The sequence below is a fragment of the Xenopus laevis genome, chromosome 1S (assembly GCF_017654675.1).
Source record: "Xenopus laevis strain J_2021 chromosome 1S, Xenopus_laevis_v10.1, whole genome shotgun sequence".
Taxonomy (NCBI): domain Eukaryota; kingdom Metazoa; phylum Chordata; class Amphibia; order Anura; family Pipidae; genus Xenopus; species Xenopus laevis.
Window position 1 is genome coordinate 64589249 of NC_054372.1, and position 21091 is coordinate 64610339.

General features: G+C 36.6%; 1 long non-coding RNA gene across 1 annotated transcript in view; it reads right to left on the minus strand.

The window, feature by feature from the left end:
* Nucleotides 1-21091, minus strand: part of LOC108706746 — a 136625-nt gene that overhangs the window by 103745 nt on the left and 11789 nt on the right. The window contains exon 3 of the long non-coding RNA XR_001934138.2: nucleotides 12540-12664. This is a non-coding gene — a long non-coding RNA (uncharacterized LOC108706746). The remainder of the gene's footprint in view (nucleotides 1-12539; nucleotides 12665-21091) is intronic.

Genomic DNA, 21091 nt, shown 5'->3' on the forward strand with positions numbered 1-21091 from the left:
TACAATTCCTGGTTCTTTAGAATGAGTGCTTTATGTTTAAATATTATTGTCCATATTACTATAGTATCATATTGCATTATTACAGTAATGCAAAAAATTACCCATATTAAAGGACAAGGAAAGCTGAATTCACTGGTGACCAATTTATTAGGCACACCCCAATAAATTTCATTGGAATTTTTTAAGTAGCACCATGGCATCATCTTACATGCACTTTCCAGACATCCCTCATGCACACTTACTCATGAAAAATTTGTATTCCATACATGAGCAAATCTAAGAGGCATAATTATTATGCTCATTAAAATTGCGGGATAATACACCACACATCTAGAGTGACTTTCGTGAATTCCATTTTACACAGCATAATAAATATGCCCCTTAGTCTGCACTATTGTCACTTAGGACGTATATGTAAGATAGTGGGTGTGGTGATGCTTTAACAAATCTGAAATTTTGGTTGGAAAACAAATTTAGTGATTGAATTCACTGTGAGTGCCCAATATATATCATAGCTTTCATTGTTCTTAAAATCTAACAAATAGTTGTTCTTTTTCTGCCAGTTTCTGAAGTAATAGTGTGTTAGACTTTAGCAGTAGTGATGGGCGAATTTATTCGCCAGGCGCGAGTTTGCAAATAAAATTGTGGATCTGCTGTGAAAATTCGCTGGTGAAAATTCACCAGCATCGAAAACATTTTGACACTGCCGACGGTTCCGACGTCGGCGTCAAAGTTTTGTCGACGCCGATGCCAATGTTTAACAGATGCCCATTGGGCGCCGGCGTCAACTTCGGGACAAAAATCGGGACAAATTCGCCCATCACTATTTGGCAGGCATTCATAGGAAAAACTGAATTCAACTGCCTGAGCTGTCGATTCAGTACTGAGCAGTTACATTTTTATTTGCTTTGATAAATTTGTCAATTCCTTCAACATTTCTTTGAAAGGTAGGATTTAATAATGATGATCAGTTTAGGATTAGACAGCTCCAAGTGTAATAAATCTGCCCCTTAATTTTGTGACATGAAATGTCTTGATTTCTGGAAGTTAAAGGTCATAAGGCCTGACCAAATATAAATCAATATAACTGACTGATGCCTTGTGATTGAGAATACTGTATAATGCAAAGAAAAACTAGTAAAGTAGTTGAAAGTGCAACTGTAGAGGAAGACACAGAGAGTAATGGAGAAAATGGGTTTAGCAAAAAACACAATTACAGAATTGAGGTATGGCTACTGAAAGGTACAACAAGAGAGAGAAAATTGTCATTTGTAATATGTGAAACAAAATGACAGTGGAAAGAAATACAAGGTGGCATAGAAAAAAATAGAAAAGAGAAAACTGATAGTATGGCAGACTTTAAAGGGGAAATAGAAAGGAGAGGATGCCTGACAGACAGAGATATGGCGGAAAGATAAAGGGGAGATTTCCAGAGGGTAAGGTGGAAGGAGAGAACAAAGATATAAAGGTGCAGTGTGATAGATGTAAGTATGAGGGAAAAGAGGAAATGGGGTGCAACATGGAAAGATGCCAGAAGGGAAGATGAAAAGTCAGCAAAAAGTATTAACCACTGGGGCATAAAGGGCAAGACAACAGCAGAACTGAAGCATGGCACTGGAAGTGAACTCTGCCACAAAGCACTTAGGGATCAATCTTGGTCAATACAGGTGCAGACAGTGCAACTCAACACGGAATAACACAAGCAGTGTTTACTGATATAATATACCAGATGTAGTCCTGAAAAGGTAGGAACTTGACTTTCATGGCAAGAAAATAAATGTGCACACTGTAGACAAAGTGAAAGATTAAAATGTACACAGCACATTATGTCAAAGAAGCAGTATACACAGTTTTTCAACATCAATTCAATGAATAAGTATTTGTCTTTTGTTTTAATAAAGAAATATCTATGTTTTTATTATTTGTGCTAAACAGGACAAAAACTGAAACCCTCCCTTCCCTCAAATGAGGCCTTTATTACACCTTGAGATAAGGAGCAGCTCAATAAATAAGGGGCTTCTCAATTAAACTGTAAGTTGTATTAACTAGCTGGTAAGAACCAGGAAGTCGGAACAGTTTCAGTCTTTGTCCAGTTTACAGGAGAATGAAGGGCCTACCTGATATACCATGCCCATAGAGTAACCAAATGATGCTCTCTTTAATCTTTGGCAACGATGTGTGGTCATGTCATGTGGTCCATGCATCATCAGAGAAGCAAAAATACAGAGTTTATGCACAGCGCTCTAGCTCAGAATGGATGATATAGATTCTAGAATATTCAAAATGGATGTTCTGTAAATTGAACTAATGATAAAAAAGGAACTATAGTGCTTTGAACAGTGTAGTCTAACCTCTACACATTAATTTGTCATTTTTGAACTTAAGTCACATCTTTAATTGTACTTAATTGCAACCTCAAGTTTTATTTCTACCCTCTAAGAACAACTGATTTCAGTAACAAATGCTTCTTTAAAACTCCTGGCAACTAAGTTGTAGTTGTTTATAATTTGTTTATAATAGTGGTCCACCCCAGGATTTGTTAGATGCAGAAAATGTTTTAATTGCCTGTCTGTGGCTCTTGTGAATAACATCAACACAAATTTGCATAGAAATGCTGAGCTAGCTATGTGAGGCCAAAAAGTAATCATGGTTTTAGAGGTGACTCTAACAGCAATTAATTTACAAAGAAAGCCTTTCCAGGTACCAGTTCTGACTGATGAATTTGTTTAGTGAGCCAATATGATAAATAGTTTATTCTCAGGTTCCAGGATTATGTTAATGGAAAAATGGAACAATTGGAGCAGAAATGTAGATTTTCGCTTGCCAACCAAAGAGTTTATTGCAACGCATAAACTATCTACAGATCTCCTGAGAGGTGTTGTGAAAGTCCTTGTTTGGCCTCATCTTTGAAATAAATAATAATAACCTAATTTAAAGGTACAAATGCAATTTATGGAGCTTTAAAAATATACAATCAGTGTCTGTGCACTGATAATCTGAAACCATCTGGTCAAGTTTCATTGTTTTTATTTGCATTTTATTGTGTTCCTATGAAACGTTACTTAAATTTTATCAAAGTTAACTAAATGTCTGCAGGACTTGGCTCAGAAATAAAAGGAAATGTTTATTTATTTACAATGTTTTACTGTACTAATACGCAATGCCTTTTTTATACAGTACATTTAATAAAAGCCTTAGAGGTGTGTAAAGATAGCCTTCCTCAGATTTTAGTATAGGAGCAATGCTATTAAATAATAAAGTCTTATTTGCTTCAGTACTGTTGTGACGTGAAGATCAGCTAATGTTTCCAAAGAAATAAGCATGGCATTTTCCTGGGTTTATAGCAACATTATAGTATTTTTCATAGCTGTTTTAGACCCTTTACTTGAGAAAGATTGGTCTCTACTACAAGATACTCATAAGACATGTTCAACCCTTGGCTGATCTGTTAAATGTTTATAGAATTTCTTGGGTGCCTTATGGATGAGTATTTACCAGAGCACCTCTGTAACTTAATTTTTTAATTTGAACAGGTCAAATTTTTAAAAACCAGAACCAATATGTAACTTCCACCTGCATCCAGACCTGCAACCCACATTTTAACTGCCTGTACTGCTACACGACCAGACCCGCAATTGCCTTATACCCAACTGGATCCACAACACACTGACCACCATTTAACAGGAAGCGCTTTGTCACAAACTAGAAAATGTAAGAAATTTTAGAAATGTAAAAATGTTTAATCAAATATTTAAAAAAATAATGTAAAGGAGGAAAAACTTGCTGTAAATAAGACACAAACCACAAACCTGCAGACCTGTCAACCCTCATCTATACCCACATCCAAAACCCCAACAGACAACCTACCCACTTTCTTTAATTGGCCCCACCTCCATGATAGAGTATATGACAGACGGAAATAACCAAAAATGGATTCTACAGGTTTAACATTGACAAAACCAGTATAGAGATATGTTTTGAGTACACATCAGTAAAGAGTGTAGTGGCAATTTAACTGAACATTTCTGGATCTCATTACTTACTGTAATACATACTACTCTCATAACCAAGAGACACATGGTCCATAAGGTATTGCTTGGCTTTAAAAAAGCATTCTACCATTTTTCAAAGGGTCACTGTTAAATCTAAACTTTTTGTGATGTTTTCTTAAAGGTCCACTAGTATCTATAAGCTCAAAAGTGGTTTTCTGCACAGAATAGTGTGCTATTATTTTTTCCCTAGATATTTAGACACATAAAACTCTTTTGATACAATGGGTTAATTATTGTTTATTTAATTGGACCCCAAACTGAACACACCGTATTCCCAAAGCTTTGCATGTATTGTCTAAATACAGCGCCCCAGTTCAGAAGGGAGAAAATCTTCAGTATGCACGACAAGGGCCTTTTGGGTGAACTCATTGATGACTGATGTTTGCTAATTACTGTTACAGTTAATGGAATCTACATGGCCCAGGCATTGGGTCCTTTGACAGCACTAGGTAGAAGGGCTTGTGTCTTGAGTTAATTTATGATCATTAATCATTTATTTAGTGCCAGCAAGTTGCACAGCATTTTACATTAAATTATATCGAAGAGGGGTCTTACAAAAATTTTATAATTTTAAGGGTTACAGAGTAAAAAAAAATAAGATCAAAGGGACCCACACACAAGAACTTACAATACAAAGCAGAGGCCTCTTTATGGAAACATGGGATTTTATTTTGCATAGGAGCCTTCCAATTAATTGCAACTAATTCAGCCCTTGTTAGTTGGCCTTCAGTTTTAAAATATGTGTTTAAATCTCAGTGATACAAAAAAGTTGGCAGGAAAGCAACAACTCTCCCTCCCACAGTACCTCTGTGGGAGTGAACAGAGTAGATTACAATATATACCCACCTAAAATATCTTAGGGGCTGAATTTTGACCATTGGTTAAAAATAGCTGCTTTTCAGTATGTCACAGCAGCAGCTCGAAATTTCATAGCCTGCCCTACCTTGTTAGTCTTGCTGACTGGCTTTTCTATCTGGCATTTTTTCTATATGGCATCAGGTAAGAATTAATACTTACACAGATCCTTGAAGGAGAAGTCCATCCTTCAATTACATTTAGCATGTTACAGAATTACCTATTCTTAGTAAGCTTTTAAAGGGATCCTGTCATCGGAAAACATGTTTTTTTTCAAAACGCATCAGTTAATAGTGCTGCTCCAGCAGAATTGTGCACTGAAATCCATTTCTCAAAAGAGCAAACAGATTTTTTTATATTCAATTTTGAAATCTGACATGGGGCTAGACATTTTGTCAATTTCCCAGCTTCCCCCAGTCATTTGACTTGTGCCTGCACTTTAGGAGAGAAATGCTTTTTGGCAGGCTGCTGTTTTTCCTTTTCAATGTAACTGAATGTGTCTCAGTGGGACATGGGTTTTTACTATTGAGTGTTGTTCTTAGACCTAACAGGGAGCTGTTATCTTGTGTTAGGGAGCTGCTCTCTGGTTACCTTCCCATTGTTCTTTTGTTTGGCTGCTGGGGGGGAAAAAGGGAGGGGGGTGATATCACTCTAACTTGCAGTACAGTAGTAAAGAGTGATTGAAGTTTATCAGAGCACAGGTCACATGACTTGGGGCAGCTGGGAAATTGACAATATGTCTAGCCCCATGTCAGATTTCAAAATTTAATATAAAAAAAAAATCTGTTTGCTTTTTTGAGAAATGGATTTCAGTGCAAAATTCTGCTGGAGCAGCACTATTAACTGATTCATTTTGGAAAAAAAAATTTTTTCCCATGACAGTATCCCTTTAAGATCATTTTTTATTTTTATCATTTTATTTACCTTCCTCCTTTGCCCCCTTTACTTTCAGATGGGGGACAATTTTTCTCTCCACAAAGGTGAAGAGTACACCCTGATCTCACGCAGGGCTCTCATTCCTTCCTTCCTCATTGGTCGTCTTTATCATCTCATTTTGAGTCAATAAACCTGTTCTTCCTTCTGTTCTTTACCATATATGAAAATTGACTACTTCTAAAGGCTAAAAGTACAAAAAAGTGCTAAATTTTCTATTACATTCATAAACGCTACTATTTATTGTAGTAAATGTTTGTAAGGAATCTTTATATAAAAAGCTGTTATATACTGTACAGTATAAATGTATTGAAGACAGTTGTTTTTTTTGTGGCATCTCATATAGAGGTTGTGAATTTCTGCTTGTTGTTTTCCAGCAATGAGCACAAAATGAGTTCAGTAGGTTGCTTACTTTATTGCTTGCTTTATTATACCCAAGTTCACCGGGTGATGGTAAGTTTCTTTGGGGCCCACCTATAAGGTATTTGTCCTGGAGTCCTACTCGAGTCGCTGCAACTCTTCTTCCCCCGCATTTACATTTTCTCATGCGGCCACAATCGGAGAAAGGTAATGGAGAGTAATGGATAGTGGGAAGGGGTCTGGGGGCGCGGGGCCCACCAGGTTTTTTGCCGATGCCCCAAAGGGCCACTCAGACCCTGTACATTTAGTTTACTCTTATTCTATATGATGTCTGTTGTGTGTATTACGAGTCATATTGCATAATTACCTGTTGAAAGCAGCGAGAGGATTTCTTTCCAAAAGATAGCACCATCAATTACATTATAACTGAAGTAGTGCAATACTGAAGGATTATTGCATAGTATGAAGTATTAGCCAGATACTAGATACTATAATTAAGGCGCCCTGCATTCTATTGGGAGTATAGATGTGGTTGTTTTGAAAAAGGAACTGAGATATACTGAAAGCTTGCTGTAATTATCATCTCAGCTAGCCGATAAATGTTTCACCTTTATGTCATAGATCATACAAAAATGTGTGATCTATCTGCCTGCCTGCTTTTCCACTTTGAGGATGATAAATTGAGTACAGTTTGCTGTCCCATTAAAGAGCTGCTTTGGGCCACAACTTATGTTAAAATCCATTTAGTACTGTAAGAACTGTAAAGATTCCTTGACGGGATAGCTGAAGTATTGTAGACCATAAGACATGTTGTACATAGCTTTATATATATATATATATATATATATATATATATATATATATATATATATATATATATATATATATATATATATATATATATGCATTCTGCATTTTCTATTCTGCAGCTTTTGATTCTGTTTTATCAGTATTATTCTAAAACCATACTCAGGGGTGTTCGAGCCAGGCAGCAGTTCCCCATAAGTTACCAGGGGTGGCAAGTAGCTGCTTGCAGTAACTTTAAAAACCAAATTTCCGGTTATTTAACTGGAAATATGGCTCAGAAAGCGCAATTTCACCCTCTGAGCCAGCGATGCACCCCCCGTGAGGGGCAGGGTAGCATTGCAAACATTGCATCAAGCGGCTTTAATGCCTCAAATGCCCCTGGATACACTATATAGAAATATCTCCATACAGATTAAATGAAGAACCTCTTTATCTTTTGCAATTTGTACTCTCTCTCACTAAGTGCTATTGGCTTTCCATTTTAACATTGAGCTTTTAGAATTGAATAATTTATTGTTGTCATGAATTGTCATAATTGTGTTTTACAGCAAACTTAAATCTCAAAAACAGAAAAAGAGGTGCAAAATAACAACTGATAACATATAAAAACAAAATGGTAAATCTCTGTAAAAGATGTCATGCTTTTCATCTTCCCTGCAATGTTAGATACGTTCTTTCTTTCTGATGTTTGTTAAAAAAAAGTAATCAAATATTCTGTTTACATACAAAGTCAAAAGCATAAGTGGCTTTAGATTTTAATCCAAACTGCGGTGCGGTGTGATGCTTCCAAATCACAAAATAAATGATGAAAACTCGCTTCCCTTTGTGAGTTTCTAAATGAGACATTTCTGCATGGTTGCTTAGATTTTTTTTTTATAATCTGTTTTTATCATAGAATATTCTAAGAAGATGCTCAGATTAATCAAAATGCCTAGTGCAGAGGTCCCTAAAATGTATATTACACCACTATGGAATACTGCTATTGCCTAATGAAATGTAAAGTACTGTATCATTTTGTGTTCTGTGTATTTTAAGCCTGTATTTTTTTCATTATAGCAAGTGCCAAAATATGATCAAAGATCCAAAACTACAGTAAGATTACTCGTCTGCTTGCAAAATCCGCACTTCAGAGCTAACTTTCATTTCACTGTAGCCGTTCAACTTCTCATGCTGATAATTCTCCCCCTGCTGGATTTTCAAAATATTGCAATGTAGTCAAGCCTTTCAAATTATCTCAGACATTTTTGTGTACTGATGATGTCCCATTGCCAATAAGCACCTACATTCGAAAATACAGGAATATATAAATTTGTAGCTCATCCATGTATATCAGTATATTACAGCTTCCTGCTATGTTTGGCTATTTGTGTAAATTACCAGCATAAATAACATGCCATAAAAATGTATTCCAGTTGTAATTTAATCATACTATAAATGCTGTTGAGCAAATATATATAACACCAAGCCCCTCAGTTTATCGGCCAGCTAAACATAATTGCTACTGTTCAGTTCTATGGATAAGCTTTATTCTGATCCATATTAATTATATAATTCATTGCAATTCACAATGTATCTTTTTAGAACTTAATAAAAATCCATGTAAACTGGAAAAAATGTTTTAAAAATCACTGATGGATCACTGATCACTTTAATTCTTTATTCAGTTTAAACACAAATGGTATACATGGTGTTCAATAAGTGTAGATATAGGTAGGTATAGGAAGATATTTGCTGTAGGCATGCTTGTGGGGAAGCATTAGGAGCTGGTTCTAGGCTATATACCTGTTGATTTTATGAATAGACAGCCAGTAAGCAATGGCAACTTACACACGTCTGAAACTGCCATTTCTAGATAAAACAAACTAAGAGAGAAATAATTAATTACTCTTCTCTTAATGACTCAATACCATCACAAAAAGTACACATTAATGGCCCTTTGTATGGCTTCTTTATATTAAAGACAAACATTAGCTTTTTTTTTACCACAAGATCCAATTAATCTCTGTAGAAAAAGGTGCGGAGTAGTGACGTGCAGGAAAAACTCAACCCCCACCATATCCTAACTCATAAAACATTTACCTTTATCCAACGCTAAACTACAAAACCTTTACCTGCAAAATTTTGTCATCATAGGACCTACACCCAACCCTTCCAGCGCTGTACACTACTCCTGTGTGCGCTTCTGGTTCCAAGACATGGAAGTTCAGAAGCAGTGGAGTAGTGTACTTCCCCAGTCTGATCCGCATCCAACCCTAACCCATAATCGTTGGCCAAATTTTCGACCCAAACCCGCGGGTCACCGCTGACTTTGGGTCAATCCCCACATCACTAGTGCTGAAAAATGTCAAGGTCCAGAGGACTATAAAAACTGTGCAATTTGTTTTTTAAATATTACTACAGTATATCGATCTATTACCAAACCCTTGTATTTTACAGTAAAGCAGAGGAATAACGAAGCTCGATCCAGCAGAAAATTAGAATCTTTTTAAAGGACCTAAAAGCAACAATGGTTTGTGAGACTATAGTCATACAATCTTTGTTAAGTATTCTTTGTTAAGTATTCCACCTAGTAATGTAAAAGCTGATCTCGTTTTTGTCGCGGGCGTCCGTTTTTGAAAAAAAAAAATTTACACCGGCGAATTTTCCCAGCGAATTTTCTTGGGCGTTTCGCGAATTTATTCGCTGCTGGCGAATCGTGGCAAATTCACGCCTTGCGAATAAATTCGCCCATCACTAATTGTAACAACTTCTCCACAGCTTACAGACAGCATGCAGGAAATACATAACCCACAATGCATTGCACTGTAATATTCTGTTTCTTTTGGAAATCACATATGCAGGGAATTGTGGGGTTTGGAGGATGCAAGCTGACGACAGATGTCTGCTGATACAAAGTAACAGTAGTCAGCCAGCTCAGAAAATTAGTCAGACAGATCAGCAGGAGAGCAGGGGGCTAGGCTTAGGGAATTGTTCCAAACCATTAAAAATCATGAAAAGTCTACATATTTTTTAATTGATGTATATTGCAAAGTTGCTTGAAATTATGTTTACTTTTTAAAAGCTTAAGTTATGTTTGTGCGGAGCCCCCCTTTAAAAATGGCAGTTTCTATTTGATTTTAAAATTAGTCGTTCATAAGGTCTTTACGGGAGGTTAGATTGCAACTTTAAAATTGAATGCAAGTTGACATAATCTAAAAGTGTTTAACATAGTCTATTTTTTGTCCCCCCAGCTTGCCATTCATCTGATTTGTATGTTAATTGTAATGAGCAAAACTGTCTTGTTGCAGTTAACAGAAAATTGTTAGAGAAGCTTTAAACTATGCTCATTTTGCCAACTTCTTACAAACACAATGCCTAGGCAGCTCTTTAGATTGGGTTGCTGAGCCTGGAGTACTAGTCTTAAAACACTGAAGTAGAGCAGCACTGTAATGGAGATTTTATGTTTCCTTTAAATGGCCATTGTATTATTTTTTTCCAAATTTCTCAACTGCCCTCAGTCAGTGAAGCCTTTAAAATATATCATGGATTTGTAGTCTTTCATGCAGCTTTTTGAAACATATGTTATCAGCAGTAAAACTACTCTGTATATGTTATAGCTACTACTAGTGCACTATGTTAAACCATTTTTTACCTTATGTGAACAAATCACCCTTATGCTTATATGCTTTGCTACCCTGTAAATGTATTTAGTGGCTCATAAACCTGAGAAAAAGAATACTGCATGTTACATTTTACAAAAACGTCATAGTGAAAGAAATCACCTATAGTGGTTAGTTACACACAGCTAAACATCCCAAACTAGTGACTCTACTGTGAATTACACACTTTTCTTTTAAATTGTGCACTTTCCATTTTTAACTTGTTAAAATATTTTTCAGGTCACACATGTTAGATTTCATAAGCAGCATAGCACTAAAATGAAATATACTTAATGAACTAATGGGCATTACGGGACGTACGTGTATTTGGACTTTATTGGGACAAAACCTTAAGTATCCCCAAAGCAATTTGCTCCCATTTACTGAAATGTATGTTGGTGGGATCTCAAAAAATCTAGTGTGGTTCAGCAAGCTTTCAGAAGCAGAGAGCTGCATTATTCCATGTGACATACAGCATATATTTAGGGTTCTACCAAATAAATTTGCCTTGACAAAGCTTCATACAGTATAATAAAAAAAATAATTCTAATTTTATGAAATAAATATAGGGCATAGGTAATTATAATGAAGGCGATATTTATACTGATGGGAGATATTTAACATAAAACTGCCACTGCATGTATCCTATGTTTTCTGGGGCAGTATAAATAGAATTGGCCCTGGGATACTATGATGGAATCTGTATAGAAAATGTCTTAAATTAACCACTCCAAGCACAAAAATCATCCACCTATGAGTGTGCAATTTTTATGCTTCAACAGCGAGGCATTAAAAAAAAATTGTATTATAGATGTGTAATATCAGTGTTTTGTTTATTTACATATATAAATATATATTTTATATGTTAAATGTATAATAGTTCATGCCTTAATTTATACAATGACATGCAAAGCTGTGACAACCTGCAAATAATAAAAGAAAAAGATGCCAAGAAAGTAGCTCATTTTAGTCTTTGCAGGTGCAAATCTTACTTCCTAAGTTCCAGCATGTAAACCTAAGAATATATATATATATATATATATATATATATATATATATATATATATATATATATATATATATATATATATACAGTTTGATATAGCAAGTTGCCTGAGATTGTATGCATGAATACAAATCTAAGTATGGCTTACACAAATTACACACAGATAAATGTATGTTAAGTATTTGGTTTAAAGGCTAATTGTATTTTTGAAGGAAAATAACATGTTATTTGAGAGATAGGTAGTACAAATGTGATTACCACATTGCTTCCAAATACTAAAAACTTCCAGACATTTTAATACCTTGAACCATTGAAAATTACTCTCCCATTTATGCAGCCCACAAGAAACTCCCATGAGCCCATTTCCTTTCATTTTCCTGCTTTAGCAGTTGAGGTCCTTCACAGATTGTGCATTTTATATATTAAAGAAGATTCAAAATAGCTTCTCCTTTACATAGAATTTGCAGCTAAATTGTAAGTTATGAGTTATATCGTTTTGTACCAAGCAATCAGTTATAAGTAGCGCAAGCTGAATCATAATACACTTTAAACAGCTGTGATTTTGTAAGTGATTTCTTGTAACTACATTCTAAGATGGCATTCATTCTATTGTCCTTAAAAGCAAAGTATCCCTGGGAAACAGTTATATTTGAATGCATTTTTGCAGTGAAAAGAAAATGTTAGTGATTTCTGAATTGTTTTTGATCTGTAAAAAAACAATGAGCTCTGTAAATTTTGCCACAAGGTGGTACCAGGGCCAGAGAAAAGAAAACTCCTTTTAAAATTTAATAATTTAGAAATACAGGTTTTTCAGTAGAGTCCACTCACTGAAACTTAGCATGGGAACAGGAGGGGAATAGCAACATGTCTGCTGCCTCAGAAGCATACCTGGTCGATACATGCCGCATGCTTTGATAGTCTTATTCATATTGGTCATCAAATGCTTTAGAAGACTCGTGGCATTCATATTTATGAAGCTTTCTGCTCATACCTAAGAATGAGTGGGAGATATCCTGTGAAGCAAAATGTTAAATAATAAAAAAATGCCATTTTATAATTTGGTAGTTTAGAGCAGAGACACAAATTTATACAATTTCAATTCTTCAGAATGTACAGTATACTTAAAACAAAATACATGTTCTTTCTGAGTACATGTGTTTTTAGAGGCCTATTTACGTATTTTTGAGGTCAGGGGAAAGACGCACCAAATAAAAAATTGCTGCAAAATTCGGGATACTTTTTTTTTGTCAAATGCTAGCTTTTTTATTTAATTTGTGACAGAATATTCCTGCATGTGTTTTTTTCCCATAACATATGCACAACAGCGAGAATGATAACCTATCAATAACTCCAAAGTTTTATTTTGCCTTAGAGAGCTATTTTTTTGATGATGGTGCAAACCTTATCACTACGTTATTTTTTTCTGGCCATTTCTTTATGTTCTAGACTATAACAATATTTTTTACTGAAGCTTTATCCACCGAAGGGCAACGGCCTCAGGAACTGTCACATTTTGAGAACTATTGATCCACCTGGGGCTGGACCAGAATAAGATCATGACTTTTGGTTATTCTGGAATATCACTGTTACTTATCATAGCTTTTCAAACTGTGCTTCCCAGTAGACAAAAACTCTTATTAATTCTTGTAGCCCCAAAACCACTCCCTTTTGTACCTTCTCACATGGAGTTCTTTTTGAATTCCCAAAACACAACAAAAACAAGCATTTATATACTATCCACAAAGGGGTGTCCTCTCCCTTGTTAATAGCATTGTCATGTAACTGTCAGATACACTTTCTTTTAATTCTGGTTCATAGCCTTTACCATTTGTTAAATTATGCTCACTATAGTTTATATGAACATTATGCCATTGGTGACTACACTATGCACTGTGCTTACATTACTAGGTAATTCAACAGTTGTGATCAATGACATTCAGGTATAAGTTTACCCTACATGACCTACTTGATTTTATACCTATTCACCTTTATATCATTAAAAACTAAAATAAGGTATATAACTGGTTCCAGGGGTGCTTCGCCAATGAGGCGAGTTGAGGCTGTCGCCTCAGGCGGCAGCGCCCCAATAGGTACCAGGGGCAGCAAAAATGCTGCTCCTGGTACTTTAAGAGCGAATTTCCTGGGAAGGGGGGGGGCAGCAGCAACTGCTTCTGCCTCAGGCGGCGGAGGGGCCAGGATCACCCCTGACTGGTTCTAATATCGTTTTTGCATGCCAAGCTGATTTTCTGACTTAATATTGCCCCGTAATGAAACCGTGGTTTAAAGGAAAACTATACCCAAAAATGAACACTTAGGGCTGGGACACACTGGGCGATTTGGGGAGATTTAGTCGCCTGGCGACTAATCGGCGCGACTTTCCACAACCAATCTTCCCCGAATGCTTCCCCTCGCTCTGCGCCTGGCTAAAATGAAAAATCGCCTGCGCTAATCACACGCGGCGATTCGTTTTCCGAAGTCGCCCGAAGTTTCCTCGTGAGGCAACTTCGGGCGACTTCGGAAAACGAATCGCCGCGTGTGATTAGCGCAGGCGATTTTTCATTTTAGCCAGGCGCAGAGCGAGGGGAAGCATTCGGGGTGAAAAGTCACTGCGTTTAGTCGCCAGGCGACTAAATCTCCCCAAATCGCCCAGTGTGTCCCTACCCTTAAGCTGCTGATCCTAGGATCCCAGGGGGCAGCCCTTATTTTTTTAAAATGTCAATTTTCTATTTATGATTACCCAATGGCACATACTACTAAAAAGTATATTATTATGAAAATGGTTTATTTACATGAAGCAGGGTTTTACATATGAGCTGTTTTATGCAATATATATTGGGGGGTATAGTTTCCTTTAAAATACTTGGTATATAGGCCTGGGATGGGGGGGAGTTCACTGTAAAAGCCTAACAGAGCTACTCTGTTTATGATGCTGTGCCCTTACACTAATAGAAAACTCTCCGAGAGATTACATTACTGTACCTGTAGGAGTGCCGGTGTTACACAGGAATATTCAGCCATTGATATAACTTGTTTTATTTTTCAATTCTTGGACATATAGGAAACAATGTTGCCATTTGAAACTCAAAAGAGAAAAAATGCAACAAAATATTCTTAGAAAACTGGAAACGGGAAATTATATTATCTGTACTTTTTGGTAAACAATATGGCATTTATGCTTCTATTTTTGCTTCTTTTTTTGGAATATTATTAAGATGTTTTAGATTTAGAAAATATATTTATACAATAGCCCTGGTGAATATTCTAAAGGTTATATGAACTGTGCATTTTTATGTCTGGTTGCGGGGTGGTTTGCAAACTTATAGGCACATTTATCAAGGGTCGAATTTATGTGTTTTTTTTTTAACTTACCTTAAATTCAAATGAAAATCGAAATTTGACTTGCCGAAATGTATTAATAAAAAATTAATTATTTAAACTCGAACAAATTTAAACAACTCAAAAACTAGAATTGAATTTGATTTGAATTCAACCAAACTCGATTCGAGTTTTTTCTCAGAAAAAAATGTGAATGTCAGGAAGGCTTAAAAAAGGTATGATAAATCTCATAATCGAATTTGATTTTTAAAAAAAAAAAACAAAAAAAAAAAAAAACACGAATTGAGTTTGGATAATTTCCTATTCGAATTTGACAGTTTTGACCATAAAAAAATCTGTCCCTTAGTGTCAGAGTGAAACACCCAGAACACAAAATAGGTGGAAGCCCTGTTTACTGTACGATCCTTCCCAAAAATGTTACAATATCTACATGCTAGAGCTAAAATCTAGTATTTTATTTCCATAGCTGTAAATCACCTTAAATTTAACAACCTATAGTATTTTTATATGCTTTTTGAGATTTGACAATGATATCATATTTATAACAAAAAGATCTGGTAGTATTTTTTCTTTGCGTTAATGTAGATAGCATAGCGGAGTACAAGTACTACTATAAGTCTGATAAAAGTGTTACTTTATTTTACCATCATTAAAGAACATTCATTAATAAATGTAATCTGTTTTCAATCTGCAACATTTAACTGATGCAATTTAAATCATGGTTTAGCACAATATGTTAACAAACTTTTAACAAACTTAGCCAACTAGGTCTGTTCTACAAAATGATTTTGCAAGGAAAACCTCATAGGGGGTTCATGTTTATACCTATAACAGCTTTTAAAATATTTTTAGCCCCATAAAATAAGGAAACTAAAGGGCATGCTCTTGCACTACCCTGAAACTTGGTAAATGGCCTGCAATAGATATAACAACTTTATTGAAGATGCAACTGGATTATCCATCATGATTTCCAACAGTTCGATCTTTTTATGACAGAAAAGTTTTTTGACATATTTATCATAGCCGATACCTGTATAAATTAAGTTTGACTGTTTTGATAGGATCAAAACAGTCAAACTTAATGGAGCGCAGGCTGCTGTTCCCACGAGCAGGGGCTGATGATGCTGCTGTCCCCTTGGCTCAGACTGCTGCTCCTGTTATTTCCAGCCACTTCTGGTGCCAACGCACAGTCCCCACAAAGCCGCAGCTTTGTCCCTTTTTTCGAGATCAGGCAATTGGGGCTTGTTAGCAGCAGCAGAGAAAGAAGAATCTGCCCCCCCTCCCCTCTGTCACCCCCGGCGGCAGGAGGATTTATGTGTGCGGTTCCAGCTCTTCCCTCGCCCATCACTAGGGTTGCCACCTTTTCTGGAAAAAAATACCGGCCTTCCTATATATTTATCTTTTTTACCTGTTAATAACATTGGTATCAACCATCATTTTCACCGGCCTGGCCAGTAAAATACCGGCCGGGTGGCAACCCTATCCATCACCCAGCCTGATATAGCAGCAGCAACAAGTTTTTGCATTGAGAGAGGCAGCAGCAATAAATTCCTCGCATTTGCTCACAGCCGATTGCAAGGGAGTGTGGCTAACACTTGAGGTGCTCCTTGCACATAAGAACAGTTAGGGAATGACACAGATGTGCCATTTATTTCCATCATATAACAATGTACGTTGGTGCCTGCTTCTGCCATGCCCTGTGTGTGAGTGCACATAAAGAGAGCTGCCCAATCTAGCAGGAATCGGTGTCCTTTGGAATGCACATGAGGGAAGAGGCAGATTAGGAACAATGTGCTTACTGGGGGTGGTGGCAGCAGGGCAACTTTTTGCATCATTCACACTGGGCAGCTACTTATTGGGTGCTGGTTGTTCTCAGGACAAATGCCACTTTGGGTATATGTGGGAGTGGGCATGTTGTACTAACTGACTCTTACTAACTGCACCCTCCTCGCTTGCCTTTGGACTATCATTCCCAGCTTGGTCCATAAATTATGATGTATGTATGGTGTGGGAGAGGGGAGTATTTTCCCTACAGGAATTGTGTGTGGACTATAAGTCACATGTAACACATGCTCTGTTGATAGCTGCAGGGTTTTGGGGGGGCATTTTCTAAAAAGTGTTACACATAAAAAGAGGGGTGAGAAAGAAAATTAAATTTATAAAAGGAAAAAAAAGAATGAGGAGAAAAAGGGAACACCAATAAATAAGTGTACTTTATTCTGCCTTTTTGGCTTATGGTTATAGATAACCCATACTTGCACTAAGACAAAAACATCCCCATATGTGTGTCCCTGCTGGTTAGACAGTGCTTCATCCTACAGACAACTCCAATCCAGGTAACCTATTTAGGTGGGTGTTGTCTGCAGTGTAGGGCTCCATGTATATATTGTGGTGCCAGGAACCCACTATCTCTCACTGTACACAAGGTTCATGGAGTTGTGCCAGTACCACTGTTTCTCACTGTATATAATTTACTTTGGGGTGCCAGGAGTCCTCACTTGCCATAATGTTCTTGGTGTACTGTACCTTTCTGCCTTTCAGTGTATATTATATATTCCCGGTGGGTTATTAACTGGTTATGCCCCTCTCTGATGTCATTACAAATTAGGGCTGTGGGATTTGCCTGAATGTGGTGCTCCAGCCTGCAAGTGTCACACAGGCTTATTTGTATGATGTGATTATATTATGTCACATGGATGCTCTGTTGGCCATGGTACAATGAAATAACCTCTAAAGGCTTAAGGACTGCAGGTTGGGTTGTCCCTCATACACATCAACAAACCCTGATGATTCTTCTCATCTGTATAATGCGATATATACACCTATCTATTGCAACTTCTTTATACTGCTTAAATCCAGGTGATTCTGCTCATCTGTATACACCACTATATTGCAACTCCTGTATTCAGCTCATATTAATTGTATCTGTTAACCCCAATTACTTTGTCTGTTAGGCATACTCTGATGTGGGCGAGGCTTATTTCAAAATAGGTGTGGTCAATAATTGTGGGTGTGGCTTCATAAATTTTGCGCCGCGCTACGCGTGGCACATATACCATCCCTTCACTTTTTTCAACCCAATTCAAGCACTGGCCATACCCATGTTCTACAACACCCAACAAATGGTCATAAGCTGTTAGCTGCCTTGGGACTCAAACAGAATGCTTCTGCGTTCTCCCACAAATATGGTAGGAGACCCACAGTGGACCAAGATTCCCACTTCACGGAGATTGGAAAAGCCGCAACCCATTGAAGCCCCACTTGAAGAGATCTGAACTCCGCAACAACGATCCGGACGGAAGAATTACGAAGTGATCCCACAACACACCAAAACTTACAAGGGACACAAACATTCACATGATATCAAGTAGTTTTCTACTAAGGATTACTGTGCTTTTGTGATAGTCAGACAATAGGAGCCTGGACTGCTCCCCTAAACTCAAGCAAACGCCAACGCATGAGCATATTTCAAATGGGCCGAACATTCTCAAGCACTTAAATTACAGTGTAGTATTACCAAACCTACATAGGCATTATTTCTATTTGTTATATTATGTTCTTGTTGTTTGGTTTTCTTTATTTTTCATTACTAATACAGGGATGGATTTCTGTTGAAAGCCAGGCAAAAAGAGGTACTTTAACATGCAGACAACTCTAGTATTTAGCTTCATCTGTTAAATTGGTGATAAATGTTACAGACAGTTTTTTCTTGACATCACATTTTTGGCAAGGCATTAGAAACATTTATAGCGATCACACATTGACTAAAAAATTGAATTGTTTACTTCTTTAAATTGTAAGGGGTTAAACTCCTTTGCTAAGCGTCTGCTGACCTTAAAGGAACTTGAAAGCCAAAAGGTAGAAATTGATTTGCTACAGGAGACGCATTTTGATAAAGTTAAGCCCCACGGGTTGTATTCCATACAATATTCCATAGGATACTATGCGTCAGTGGATAAAAAAAAAGCAGGAGTTGCAATAGTAATTCATAAGGACTGCCCGTTACAAGTAACCCAGACAATAAGCGATCCACAAGGGCACTATCTAATACTGTTAGGTACAACTGGCAGGACTACCTTACTGATAGTCAATGTCTATGCGCCTAATAAAAGGCAAATCAGATTTCATAAAAAAGTGTAAGAAAATGTCTAATTTTAATGCAATGTATACAATAATTGGTGGCGACTTTAATATACTGTAGGCCTTTCACAATGATAAAGATGAAGTTCTTCCGAAACTATTATATATGTATGACACACTTCCTGTTCCGATACCGATCAGATTTCACAAAGACTTACAAGCAGCAATAATATCTTTCATATTGGGGAATAAAAAACACAGAATAAATAAAACAACCTTAATTGCATCTACTAACCAAGGAGGCTTAGGGGTACCAGCTCTGCAACAATATTATGAAGCTGCCCAACTTCGACAGATTTTAGCCTGAACTGATCGGTCGCCCAAAGCAATTTGGGCGCAGATTGAGGCATCAATTCACCCCCTATCACTCTAATGCATGGTTTTGGTCTCTATATGCCAAGACCTTACCTAAGATTTCGATGCTTAAAGCAACAGTTCTTTCCTTAGATGTGTAGAAAAAGGTTAAAGGTAAATACAAATTGATCTCACAATACTCACCCTTACCTGCTATTTTAGACAACCCCTAGTTGAACCAGCAATTACATTTTTCCTAGGTAAGACAAGAGACCATAATCGTTTATTTAAGGTCCAGGATATGACAGATTCAACTACAAGGGCAGTATTAACATATGAACAAACTAAAGAGCTGTGTGCAGAACCTAATCTACCTTGGTACATGTACTTCCAGATCAGGCATTTTACATACCCATATGCCTTTCGAACGCAACCAATGATGTCATTTGAATCGTTAGCGGTACATGGTCTACCTCAGCGGGGAATAATCTCTATATATAAGATCGTTAATGAACATCCTTTTGCAACAGAGTGCAAACATACATACATGAAAAAATGGGAAGCTAATTTAGGACTGGAAATTACAATTGAGGATTGGTCCCGCATATGGGAGAATGCCAAACAGGGGATTACCTGTACCAAGCAAAGGTTTGGACAGGTATTGGGAAGTTTGGACACCATGGGAAGTGCGTTGCCTTTAAAATCTATACAGGAGGGATGATGGTTGATCTGTACACTTCATAATATTTTGGATACTGGACTGTGTACTGGGGATGTACTGGGTGGATAATAAAATGATCCACAGCAAACAACTAATGTGAAAAGATGTCAATGCCACTATATTTTCTTTTGCGCTGTATACTGCAACAAATGATATGTACCTCATTTTATTTTATCATATTTTACATGTATGTATATTTTGTTTTTTTTTTCTCTCGCTTTCCTGTTAAAACTTAATAAAAATATAAGTTACAAAAAAAATATTTTAATATTTAAATGATTTTTAATGTTATTGTTGTGTTTGTTTCAGCATTAAAACAGAATCCTTTCCTGCTCTTTGATATTCATCAAATAGGTAATAGTACTCAAGTAAAACAGTTATTTTTAAAAACAGGCGGAATATTCCTGAAGTCATTTTTCTGAACTGTACTGCATGTGAAAAGGTAACAATGGTAATAATATAGAATTCTAAAGTACTGATTTTGTACATTATTTCTTAGCCCTATAAATCAAAGCCATTAGACTGCTACAAACTTTTTTCTTCATTTTCACCTTTTTACAAGATCAGTTGTAATAATATTCAAGTTTTCAAGGTTGACTGAGCAAATACTGCAAGTTCCCACATTCTTGTTATCTAAACCTCACCTTATGGTTTTAACATACACATTGGTAGTTAATTAAACAGGGCAATGATAAATGTTATATTGTTGTGGAAGCTGTCTTCTTTATAGAGTTACTCTACTACATAAAGCAACACATAAAGAACTCATAAATTATCTGCATCTAGAGTTTGTCAGAGAAGCATACACGTGAGATACCCATTGCCATGGGGAAAACCTAATCAAGGTCACAGTTCATTCTGTCCTTGTTCTAAGAAGACACTGACAGATATAATGTACAGGCATTTATTCCATATAATTACTACAAAATGGTAAAAGGGAATAAAGGAT